The sequence below is a fragment of the Mus pahari genome, chromosome 17 (assembly GCF_900095145.1).
Source record: "Mus pahari chromosome 17, PAHARI_EIJ_v1.1, whole genome shotgun sequence".
In the NCBI taxonomy this organism is placed as follows: domain Eukaryota; kingdom Metazoa; phylum Chordata; class Mammalia; order Rodentia; family Muridae; genus Mus; species Mus pahari.
Genome location: NC_034606.1, coordinates 2,689,074 through 2,701,855, shown reverse-complemented (window position 1 = coordinate 2,701,855; position 12,782 = coordinate 2,689,074). Strand labels below are relative to the sequence as shown.

General features: G+C 37.4%; 1 protein-coding gene across 4 annotated transcripts in view; it reads right to left on the bottom strand.

The window, feature by feature from the left end:
* Vps13b (vacuolar protein sorting 13 homolog B) overlaps positions 1-12,782 on the bottom strand; it is a 529,582-nt gene that overhangs the window by 216,437 nt on the left and 300,363 nt on the right. The gene's annotated exons all lie outside the window — the stretch shown is intronic.

Sequence of the window (12,782 nt, the reverse complement as noted above, 5' to 3'; positions counted from 1 at the left end):
TCTCTCTCTCTCTCTCTCTCTCTCTCTCTCTCTCTCTCTAACAGTTCTTGCTCCTTAGCCTGGGCTAGCCTGAAACTTATGTTTTTTTCAGACTGGTCTGAAATTCACAGCAATCCTTATGGCTCAGTCTCCCAATAGCTGAGATTACATGCCTGACACCATGCCAAGAAATTCTTGAGAAAAAATTATCAAATGTGCATTTCCTTCATTAAAATATACATCAGAGTGTCAATATTTCTCACTTTATATTAATAAAAAAATCAGTCATGAAAATGTTTCCCCAAATAATTACTTTAGTAGTTTTACAATAATTCCCCAAATTATGCAATACATGACTCCAGCTACCAATCAGAGTCACCACTAGTAAACACTGATTCCACGGGTGCAGGTTATACTTTGCTTTTCATCCTTATTATAAAACTAGTTTATATAACTCTGTATAGTTTTTAGAAAGAGGAGAAATACAAGAAGTTCAGATTTTGAGGGCAAAGATTGTCAAATTAAATAAGTGGATGAAATTTAAAAAGATTTGAATTTCTTTTTTCTACAGCAGGGCTTGGAAGGAGGGTAAAGGTGAGTGATCGGTCACCACTCCAGTTAGGAAAGACTCTGAGGGTAGATGGTCCGCTAACAACTCCCTGTGGAGAACAAAGGACTTGAGTGGCAGCAGATGGGTAAAGTCCCACTGAGACCTTCTGATTCTCCTGGGGTCTCCTACCTATCTAGCTGGCACTGGACATTCATTTGCTTTTCTTTGAAGTGATACAGACTAATCCATATAAACATGGGAACCAGCAATGCTACATGAGAAAAACAATCCTTACCTCTTCCCATTGTATTAACAAGTATTCTTAACAGGATCATTTAATAGATCCACTTTCAGTTTTTTTTCCCTCTACTCAGACTCCTTTGTGCTTATAATCATATTAAAGAGACAAACGTGAAACCCATTTCTAGGCAAGGTGTTATCCGTGTAAGTTGATTTCTTTCATGGCAGGGTCTTGTTATGTAGCACACACTTGCTGTGAACTCTCTATGCAGCCAAGCTGACCTCAAACACACATAGTCACAGTCAGTCCTTGTCTGTGTCTTGTCTGCTGTACTATTTTAAAAAGCTTCATAGCATTTCATTTAATGTGATGACTAAATGTTTCAAGGATTCCCACATAATTAGAAATTTAGGCTTTTATTCTTGCTAAGACACATCTATGAGAATTGATGGGAAATTCTAGGACAAGTTCTAAGAAGTTAAATTACAAGGTAAATAGTACGAAAATCTGTTAAGTTACTGAGTGTTTCCAAACACCTTTCCAAAAGACTGCACTAGGGTCTAAGACAACTTGGAATGAGGAAATACCCCTAAAGCACAGTGTAACTCCTAAGTGTTATTTATCAGTTACTATATTCTAATTTGACTGGTTAGAAATATTTTGCCAAATGCTACAAACTGTTGTAAGCTAACTCCCAAAAACACATTGTGAAATATTAAATAACTTAATAATCAAAGATAATGAGGAAGCGCTTATGAAGGTTTCCCAACAGTTTTTATCTTGATTCTACAGTGCTGAGAACACAAAAGGCATTATCTATATGAAACAATACAGTATAACCCTACTCTCAGAGGGACCATGTTTTCTAAAGTTACACTATCCAAACTGTGCTCTTGTCCTGAAGTCAGTCTGTCCAAAGTGGTCTCTTGTCTGACTGAGCTGACCATGACTGGCTAATTGTCATCCATCAAAACGTTCTCTTTTTGGTAATCTTAGTACTTCACACAATTCTACTACAGCATAAATTATATCATTCTAAAATATAAAATTCGATCATACTAAACTGTTATGATATTAATACCAGATATTTTTAGAACAATATGGCTATATGGTGGACTGCATATGCATCAGTTTCCACTAAATTATGGGACTGAAAATGTTCTGTTCCATTGAGATGCCCTGGTTATGCTAATGCCACCTAACAATGAATTTCTCACACTTCTGTGACATGAGTGTAAAGAAGCCTACTGTACTGCCATCATATAAAAGTGCACTACAGTACACACTACTATGCCACACAGTACACGATACTTGATTATGTAACAATGCCACTATTTCCACTGCTTTCTGTGGTGACAACTCAGAAGGATGGAAGGTTGGGACACAATTAAATGGAGAAACAGGTCTAGCTCGAAGTCACCGGTTCCTCTTCTGCCAGGCTGCCAAACAATAGTGACTCTGAGGGCTTGTCTGGCAGATGACCTTGTGGATGCATGGAGGCTTTCAAGGGAGAGAACCCTTATTTTTGCACTGTATCCTTATTTTAGTGTGTTCTGATGCTTACCACAGGGTTATGGTAAACAATACACTTTTGTTCCCACAGCCTTTTACATCTTGTATTCACTACCTTTCTAGATTGTATTATTTTCTTTTATGATTTTTGGTTAATCATGGCCCCAAAACAATATGGTCTCTCTCTCTCTCTCTCTCTCTCTCTCTCTCTCTCTCTCTCTCTCTCTCTCTCACACACACACACACACACACACACACACACACACACACACACCCTCACACACAACATGTTCAGCAGGCTATACCAGTTAGCCTAATATACATCCATACTCCTATGAGAGGAGTATTTAATGAATGGTACACATACTTCTCAAAGGACACCTACAGATAAGTTATAGTGATGCATAGCTATACATAGGTCTGGGAGTCAGACAAACCTGGGACCAAGTCCTATACTTTGGATAACTGTAAACCTTTGTTAAGGATATTCATAAAATGGAGTTAATTATTCCTCACAGTGTTGGTATGAGGATCTGAAAATGCAGTCTACCTTAGAAAGTACCAATGCCTGGCACAGAGAAAATTCTTCAAACTAGGCAGGTGCTAAAGGTCTGTAGCTTTTACTAGGTGAAGAACTCCTAGATCGAATGATCTCTATCATTGTATAGATAGGGATATGTCCTCACACACCAAAGATGATCCTTAAATGTGCAGTGATAATTGTTCTTCCTATACTAGTCATAAAAATTAACAAATCACATAGCAGACTGAATTAATGATTGTCAGGATGCAAATACATGTTTTGAAGACTTTCCAATACTGCACTTTGTAATGTCTTTCACAGACTCATTCATAAAGTCTTCAGGGTTGTGCATCCCCTATATTGTGAGCTGAGCATACTGTAAGTAATATTTAGTCTCTGGATGAACCTCCTTAAAATGGAGTATTCATATGCATGGCTAATATATTATTGAATGAGGTGATATACTGAAAACAAGAATAAAATGCTTTATCCATGTGTCTTAGTAAGGGTTTCTATTCCTGAACAAACATCATGACCAAGAANCAAGTTGGGGAGGAAAGGGTTTATTCAGCTTACACTTCCCACCTTGCTGTTCATCACCAAAGGAAGTCAGGACTGGAACTCAAGCAGGTCAGGAAGCAGGAGCTGATGCAGAGGCCATGGAGGGATGTTTCTTTTTGACTTGCTCAGCTTGTTTTCTTATAGAATCCAAGACTACCAGCCCAGGGATGGCACCACCCACAAGAAGCCCGCCCCGCCTTGATCACTAATTGAGAAAATGCCTTACAGCTGGATCTCATGGAGGCATTTCCCTTCTCTGTGATAGCTCCAGCTTGTGTCAACCAGCTAGTACACCATGATAAGTTAAAACAATTCCCCCTTTATAGAAACGTCTAAAATTCTTCTGGGCACTGCTCAGATTTCTTCTTCCACATGGTTTAATTTCTCACACTATATTCTGCCTCAGTGTTGTGAATGTTGTGCTTATTGCTTGTTACAGTTAGCATACTATATACACTGTCTTTCCTAATGCTGTCATCTTTTGAGGAGAGAGTATTGTTATTGAGGCAGAAGGAGGTTTTTCAATAGGGTCATGAGGAGAAAGCTGACAGTTTATGAGTATTAGAAAACACCTTGCTAGTATTCTTGGTATGCATGAACAAACAGACTTACTTTAGGAACTAAGTTTAAATGGTCACTTGCTCTCAAGGTAACATCTTAAGTTTTAAAGCTCTGTGTCATTCTGTCAAAATTTCAAATATACCTCCAAATATATTGTCAACTAGTAGTATAATTAAATCCTTAAGGAATCCATGTTTGTTGTCTGTATTTTGGGGCATTATAAACTTATTTTTTCCATAGCTTAAGTAAATCTGTTGCTTTGTGTTCCATGACAGATTCGTGCTTAAAATCTTATCTCCCCTAGAACAAGCATATTAAGTGTCCTTATAGGTGCTAACATGGGAGCACACAACAGCCATTCCCTAGAGAAGACTGATAAGGAAGGTGAATGTCCAGTCTGCATGGAGAATCCCACATCAGGCTCCAACACATGTCACTCAAGTCTTGAGATATAAGTAAATGGTGAGGCAAGGTGGCAGCTATCTGCTCAGGACACATGGATTACTGAACAGAACTCACAAGGTAGCTAATTCTGCTCACTACTGACCAGAATGGAATTTGAATCAGTGATTCATAGATAAAAGACTGGCTCTCACTGGGGCAGGGGTGGGGGGTGGGGTGGATTAACCAAAAATTTCTCAGTATTAGAAACCAATCCTTAAATGGGAACTCTAGTTAAAAGTCTGATTTTCTATTTTTGTAAGCATGCAAATCATTTTAGCACCACACTAAGGTAGATATTGAGACATGTTTGAAAATCCAACAGTTTGTCTCTATCTCACTGTGGATTTATCCATCCTGCTGAGGAAGATCTGGCCCACTGTTAGGACTATTTTATGATTCATTGTATATATTGGACCCTAAACTTGGGCATCACCAGATTTACCACTCATCTGAAAAGAAACAAAAAGTTCACAATGTAATAAGTTTGAGCCTAACCTTTCGTTGTTCTTCTGTGCTGTGGGGGAGTCCAGTGTACATCTCTAGGCAGCAAAGCTACATAGGCTCCTCCACTACTTACCTAACTTATTTAAAATGGACAATAAAAGTTTTCTTTAATTAGCTACTGGTGTGCATTAACATGATCATGATTAAACCATAAAAACCAACTGTACATAACTCTGGTCCCCTATTCCATATGTTTTGAATTATTCTGTTTGAAAATGTACTTTGCGTCCCTTTTAAAAGTTCGACCTTCTGCTTTCAGAGAATTAAATGCATATTACTGTAGTGAAGAAGATAATGTTTCAGACCTCCAGGCATATACTAAACACACTGGCAGCACTTGAGACAAAATGCTTTACTTATTAGATACTTCCTATTCTAAACAGTGTCATCAAAGGCTAAAAACAAAATCCATATAAAAGCTGCACAATGCTTCCACACAGAACCTGTGCCAAAATCTCTGTACTTTCCAACTAATGAGGAAAGGATGTGTACTCTTAACATATGAATGTAAGAGTTTCCAAGCATTCACTTTAGGAAACTAGACTATTGATTCCATATGGGTTATGTTAAATGAAACTGTATTGGTAAAATAACTTTTAAGATATCTGGCATGATAACAATAATTAAACAATATTCCAAATACTAAGACAAAAGGGAATTTGGTTCCCCAATGGCTAATTAAAATAAAATGAAAAAAAAAAAAACACAGCATGCCATCCATCAAGATAAATTGTTATTGTTTAAGAACTTTTAAAATACTGTTAAAATATACTTTTAGATAAAATCTGGAAGAGATGGGAAAATACTTGTGGCTTAAAAATGGATAGTTTGGTGGAAAAAAAAGTATAGGACTCTGAAATTTTACGTGGAGATAACTGCTTTAAAGCTATGAGCACAAGCAGATGGTACTTAAATCACAGGAGATCTAGAGTTTCACCATCAGTGGGTTTCAATATAAGATTTTCGATAGCTACAAAAGCATGTCCTCGGATAGTTTACTTCTTAGATGGCTTCAGTGCACTTCCCTGTCTGTCTGCAGCAATGCATTACACAGACAGCTAACACCACAGAGATGTGCTGAGAGCTGGAGTCGAAGTGAGAGGATTGGAGCAACGTCTTAGTATCACATATTACTAGTTCACCCTGCAGTCTGCTGAGCCTCAGTGCCTCAGAAGTGACTAAAACCACACTGGGTAAAGAGACACCATTAAACAATGAAGGACAGTCGTTTCTCCCTAGTTTAATTAGATGCTTTCCCGTGGCACTTTGGAATAGAAAAAAATAAGCTGGGCTGAAGCGTCTTGTTAGGTCATATGAACATTTTTATAATCACATTTTAAAATCAGCCCTAGCCAGTGTGGTGGTACATTAATGCCTTCCTGACATCTAGGAGGTGGGGGGGGGGGGAGGAGGAACATTACCAATTTGAGGCCAGGATGGAAGATGAGACCTTGTTTCGCACAAAAAACCCAAACCCAACCCGACACACACACACACACACACACACACACACACACACACACACACACACCAGCTTGAATAATACAAGTGCTATAAATATATGTTCAAATATCATATAAGAGAAAATGTGTAGAAAGTAAACTCTTGGGAATTAACAAGAACTATATTTCTGCTTTGATGACAATGATGGGAAATGTAGCTTCCATTTCAACTGCACTACAGTTCTGTGTTTAATGGTCACTATACAGCAAGCAGAAGCATGTGTACAGACTTAGCCAGGTGCAGGTGCACATGCCTATTATTCTGCCTTTGGTAACAGAGGGTGTGTGACACAGCACTGACACTTCCTTCAGTCGTCAACAATCAGACTTTGACTTGGATCAAAATAGCTTTTTCCAATTATGCATTCATTTTCCACATCTTATAAATTATAAAAAAGTGAAGTGTAAAACCACAGAATCAAAGTTTCAATCACGTCCGTGTATTACTGTGACATGTATCCTAATTTTATTGCCCTTACTAAAACTTAGCAGTGCTCTCAAACAAGTAAATATCATGTCTGCCTTACCAAATCAAATACAGATAAAAGGAGGAGGAGTGATTAAAGCATACTGAAATTACATATGAGAGTATTTATAAAGTTGAAAAAAAATCATGAGCTTCCCTATCTAAATGTTTATGGAATAGTATGGCATGCTGGGGCTGGGAGAGGTAGTTACTGGACTTTTAATACAAAGATCGACCACATTGGAAATTTGACATAGATAGCAAATTGTATTTATTTTATCAAGAAACAAGAGTTTATTTTTATACTTCTAATTATTCAGTATTATAGGTCAGAAAAATATTATGAGGAATTGCTATTTCAACTCAGTGATATGGTAGGTAGTATTTTAAAAGCATAGAATAGTTGGACTTTGGTATAAAGAGCTTCCTCCAGTGAGCCCAATCAATGGTATTTTTTATTTAAAGTAAACTTAAGCTTGTGGTGGTGGTACATGCTGTAACCACAGCACTTGAAATGTAAAGGCAAGAGGATTCAGGGTTCCAGGCCAGCCTCGGTCTCTTTAGCAACTTCTAGACCAGCCTAAGGACTAAGTGAGACTTCAAGTACAACCAAACTGAAACTTCATGAAGAATCAAGGCATAAAGTTGAATATCATAGAGTACAGTAAAACAAAATTTTAATGCTTTAATTTCTCCAAACCAGATGTTATACAACATCCCACACCATGTAACTGCTCCATCAATGACAAATTTTGTCAACAATGAGGCAAGAATTCAAAAAAGAAGCACAAAGGCTATCATCATGCTCCACAGACACAGTGTACTGGAGTCTGTTTGCCCCTGTCAAGAGGTGACTGTCCCAGGTCTTTGTAGTATTACTTACCACACCTGCCTGCTAAGGGTCTAGTAACATTCTCACAGTTCAGGACATTGTTACACTAACTGCAATATAGAGGTAGCTCAGTCAAGGTTGAGTTTTGTTTTTTAAGATTTATTTATTACATGTAAATACATTGTAGCTGTCTTCAGATACTCCAGAAGAGGTCCTCAGATGTCATTATGGATGGTTGTGAGATACCATGTGGTTGCTGGGATTTGAAAGCAGGACCTTCAGAAGAGCAGTCAGTGCTCTTAACCACTGAGCCATCTCTCCAGCCCCAAGGTTGAGTTTTATTGCATTGTGTGGTCTAATCTAAGCTGTAAATTAGGAAAAGGTCTGGGCCTAGTGTTAATGGACTATAACACTTAGATCATTATTGGTATCTCAAAATAATAGACCAGAAAGAAAAAAAAGGGGTGGGGTTTAATGACCCACTCACAGGGGCACAGGTCACTCAACATCTACCTTTTATGCTAGTTTCCCTTACTCTTAAGCTTGTATAGCCTAAACTTACTTTCAGCAATTCCTAAGCTCAAGAAAATAAATTTGTACTAAGGAAAAATTTTCATTGCAGGGTCTGAACTCAGGGCCAGTTCTCATTGTCTCTCCAGGTCTATTTATATGTTTCTTACATGCATAAAGAATCACAGTAGGTTGGTCATTCTTTATATTACATTCAGAGTTTTAAGTTTGATAAGTTTTCATTTTTTAATGAACTCATGTTTTAAGAAAACAAAACAACACATTCTGGGTACCTTTAATCCTGGTTTGCATCAGGAACAACCTGGCTTAGAAAGGATCATGATGTTAATTCTTTAAAAGTGGCTACTGTGTGTACAAGGTATATATTCTTTCTGCTGATAAAATCTAAAGTTCTTTCCACTGATGTCAATGTGGAAACCATTTTGTCCCATGGCTGCTTAAAGCTCTGCAATAGGATTGAGTCAGATGCAAGTGCTCGTTAGATCAGGCTTTACAGTGGTGTCTGAGTTGGAGTCTGTTTCTCATAGACTCACACAGGGACTGACTTGGACTGGCTCTTTAGAGCTAGTCTCATTTTACTAGAAGCAACTGTATCACATCAGCCACTCTCATAAATTTACTTTAAGATGGAATCAGCCCAAACCCTGGAGCAGATGAAAAGTTTACTGAGCCTATGCACTCTGTAGGAGTCAAACAAAAGTATGTGTTTAGCTTCTGGAGCAATGTACAGGACTGGATATTAAATATTCCAATGGACTACTGCCTTACAACTATGAACTTAACGAAACTGTAGCTGAACTTGAATAAATGTCTACTGATAAAATATATCTAAATTCTCATTTGACTATCAGATGAAACATAATTATTTAAAGAAATTACGGAATTCATGGAAATGAAGCAAAAAATCAGCATGCTTCAAAACTAATTTTTAATATGCAGACTAAGTTGAGCATATTCAGTTAATCTTACCTAGTAGCAGGCTATCACTGCCTGACAGAATATAGTTACTTAACAAAATAGCAAATTGACTTTTGTTTCTAACTCCAGTTTCTTTAAAGTAGCTCAACCCTCAGGATTTTGTTATCTTGTTGACATACGGAAATCCACCAAGTAATCTCAAAACTAAGGCTCATTTGCAAACTTCCCTACCTTCTAACTTCCTAAAACAGATCAAATGCAAACTGAACAAAGGCAATATGTTCTTCTGTCATTCATATTAATACTCTGAAAAATAATACTGTAAAAGTCCTGAAATGAAAAGTAACCAAGAAGAGAGAACATTTCTAGAACATTATTGCCAATTCTATATCATTAGAAAACAGTTCTGCTTCTCCTTTGCCTTTCCATGAAAGTTAGCTCGATAATCTTCTACATACTTGGTATTGTACATGAAACAGGTACAAAGTTGTAAAAGTAGCTTGATTCAGAACACCAGGAGATTTTACAAATTTACTTTAAGAGTTACAACTCTTTGAGAGTATACTTTGAGAGTTACAACTTTCCCTTTTTTTTTTTTTTCTCGAGACAGGGTTTCTTTGTGTAGCCCTGGCTGTCATGGAACTCATTTTGTAGACCAGGCTCGCCTCCAACTCAGAAATCCGCCTGCCTCTGCCTCCTGAGTGCTGGAATTAAAGGCGTGCGCCACCACGCACAACTTTCAGTCACTTTAAGAAGGTAGTTTTCTGCATAGTTATAAAGGTAATGTGAGAATAATGGAAGACAAGGTTGGAAAGGCAGCACCCAGAAAGACCCTAGGTGACAGGTTTAAAAATGTCAATTCTTTCTTTGACGTCACTCAGGCTTAAAACAGGGTCTCTTGAGTATGCCATCCATCAAGTTCTAGGGCACTTATTTATTCTAGGGCCTCAAGTCAAACATCTGAGCTAAATCTGAAGTCCAGTGATAAATACCCAGCAACTTTCATGTGTACTACTGTTTGGGAAATCCTGTTCTGCAAGAACTACAAAAACTTTCTAAGCAAACTAATCACAAGAAAATACTCAAGAAAAAGTGGTAATTCCATGTAAAGGACAGCAGATGAGAGACTATGGTGATGGCAGACCATTGCCTATGGGAGAAACCATTGATTCTCTGAGACTTCCTCATTTGAAATCTCTGTCTCTCTTTTACATACACACGCACACACATGCGCGCGTGTGTGTGCATGTATGTATGTATGCCTGTGTGCATGTATGTGTGTATATATGCAGAGGTCAGAAGATAGCTTGTGGAGATTACTTCTTTCCTTTGGCCACATGAGTTCAGGAGCTTTAAAAGCATCGAGCAGCACACCCCTTTATCCACGGAGCATCTGATAAGCTCCCACTCAACACTCTTTGACTGAAATTCCCCATTCTGGGTATTCATGCTCACCTATCTGCCTCCATGTTACTGTTTATCTTGTTCACCCAGCCTGGATTCCTCTTTCTCTGGAAAGTTGTCTTCTGTGAAGCCCATCCTCACTTGGTCCCCAGCAGTAAGCACTAACTCTCTTTCCTCTAATTCTGCAGGGCATGGGTTCTCTGGCACCGAGCTGGCATGCAGCATAGAGTACCTTCTATTGCAACTCTCCTCTAATTATATCACAGGCTTCTGAAATTTTGAAATATGCTCATATATTTATATAAGCCCTATACATGAATATGTACACGATAGGCACCTATAGATGGGTGATTAAGATGGTAATGAAGATAACCTAATTGGTTCCCTGCGAGTTTCTGAAGCAATAATTCTAACACACAGGCGATACTTACTACCGGCTCTTTTCTATTTCATCATATATATCAACTCTATAAATTGTATATTATTTCTCACATTTTAAGATGAAAAAACTGAGGACTTAAAATGTAATTTGCTCAAAATCATAGAACTACTAGATATTGAAGTTAGGATTTGGATATCTACACCTACTCTATAATTCCTTTAAAACCACAACCTATAGTGTCTATTTCCTAAAAGCTTATTTTTATACTTTTTACAACAATTCAAAAAGCTTTATGCTTTGTTGTTGTTAATATACATCTTTCTACTAAATTGGACCAGGCCATCCTCAAACTCAGATTCACCTGCTCTGCCTATTGTACATTGGGATTAAAGGTGTATACCACTATTCCTGGGAAGCATGACTAATTATTTTTGACTGACAAATCACAGTTAGATGTTTTGATATATACATGTAGATACACACACACACACACACACACACACACACACACACACACACACACTACATGGTGCAATGAAATTGTACTCATTAACATAGCTAGTACTTCCTCATCTACAATTCTTTTGTGGTTAGACATTTGAAATTTACTCTCTTGGTTATTTTGAAATATGTATTAGTGTTGAATGTAGTCATTTTTCTATGGAACAGATCTCAAAATCTACCCACCTCCAGTCTATTTGAAATTTTCTACCTTTTAAACTACAACTTGCATTTTCCCCCAAATTCAACTTCTGGGAACCATCCTGTTACTCATTACTTCTCCAAGTTCCCCATTTAGATGTAACTTATAAGTGAAATCATGAGGACCAGCCTTACTGTGCCTGATTTATTTTAGATAGTAAATGTCGCTTAGATTCATGCATGTGTCACAAAAGGCAAGGCTTCTTGTTGGAGGCTGAATAATATTCAATTGGGCATAAGAATCAAGTCTATGTATCTATCTATCTACCTTCCTACCTATTTTCTATCTATCTATATCATATTTTCTGTATCAGTTCATTTACTCCTTGATACTGTACTGACTCAATATCTTACCTAGAGTGAATGATGTCACGAGCACACTACTACAGCTGTCTTTGCAACATTCTGATTTTGGTTCCTTTTCGAAATAAACCTACTAGATCATACAAAGGTTCTCCCTCAGATCACTGAGGAAATCCCAACTCATCTTTTACAGTGGCTGTACTCATTTACACTTATGCTAGTAATGCACAGGAGTTCCGTTTCCTTTGCATATTTGCCAACACTTGTCACTTTTCACGTAATTTAAAACTATTTGCTCTGAGATCAGTCGTATATGTTAATCTATGTAAAGCATATGAATGTGTTTTTCGTACAGCCAGAGTTATGCTAGACGTTCTATCACCTTTAAACATCTGTATCTATCAATGCTCACCTCACCCGTTATCTCTCCTGCTCTATCTAGGTAATAGCTGATCCTTTTGTTGCTGTAACATGATTGTTTTTTAAGGATAAGAAATATTCTACAACATGGATATGTTATATATATATATTTTTTTTTCATGATCAACTTTTATTGTTTTGGTTTTTTTTTTTTTGCACAAATAGCCATTAGAATAACTTTATAAAAACATCTTCTCCCCCTACAAATATACTTAGCTTACAAGACCCACCTTTCTTTATGTTTTTTGTTTTTGTTTTTGCAGAGGCAGTGGGAAGAGAGGGAAGAAATAAGAAGATGAGGTTTAAAAGTGTATCTCAGGTAGACTTAAGTACTTGGCAATTATTCCCTTCATTAAAAAAAGTCAGCCTCGTAACTGAGAAATACATCAAAAGTACAGTTTGTCCACTTGATTAAAAAAGATGTCACAAGTTTCTATCTAGCATTAT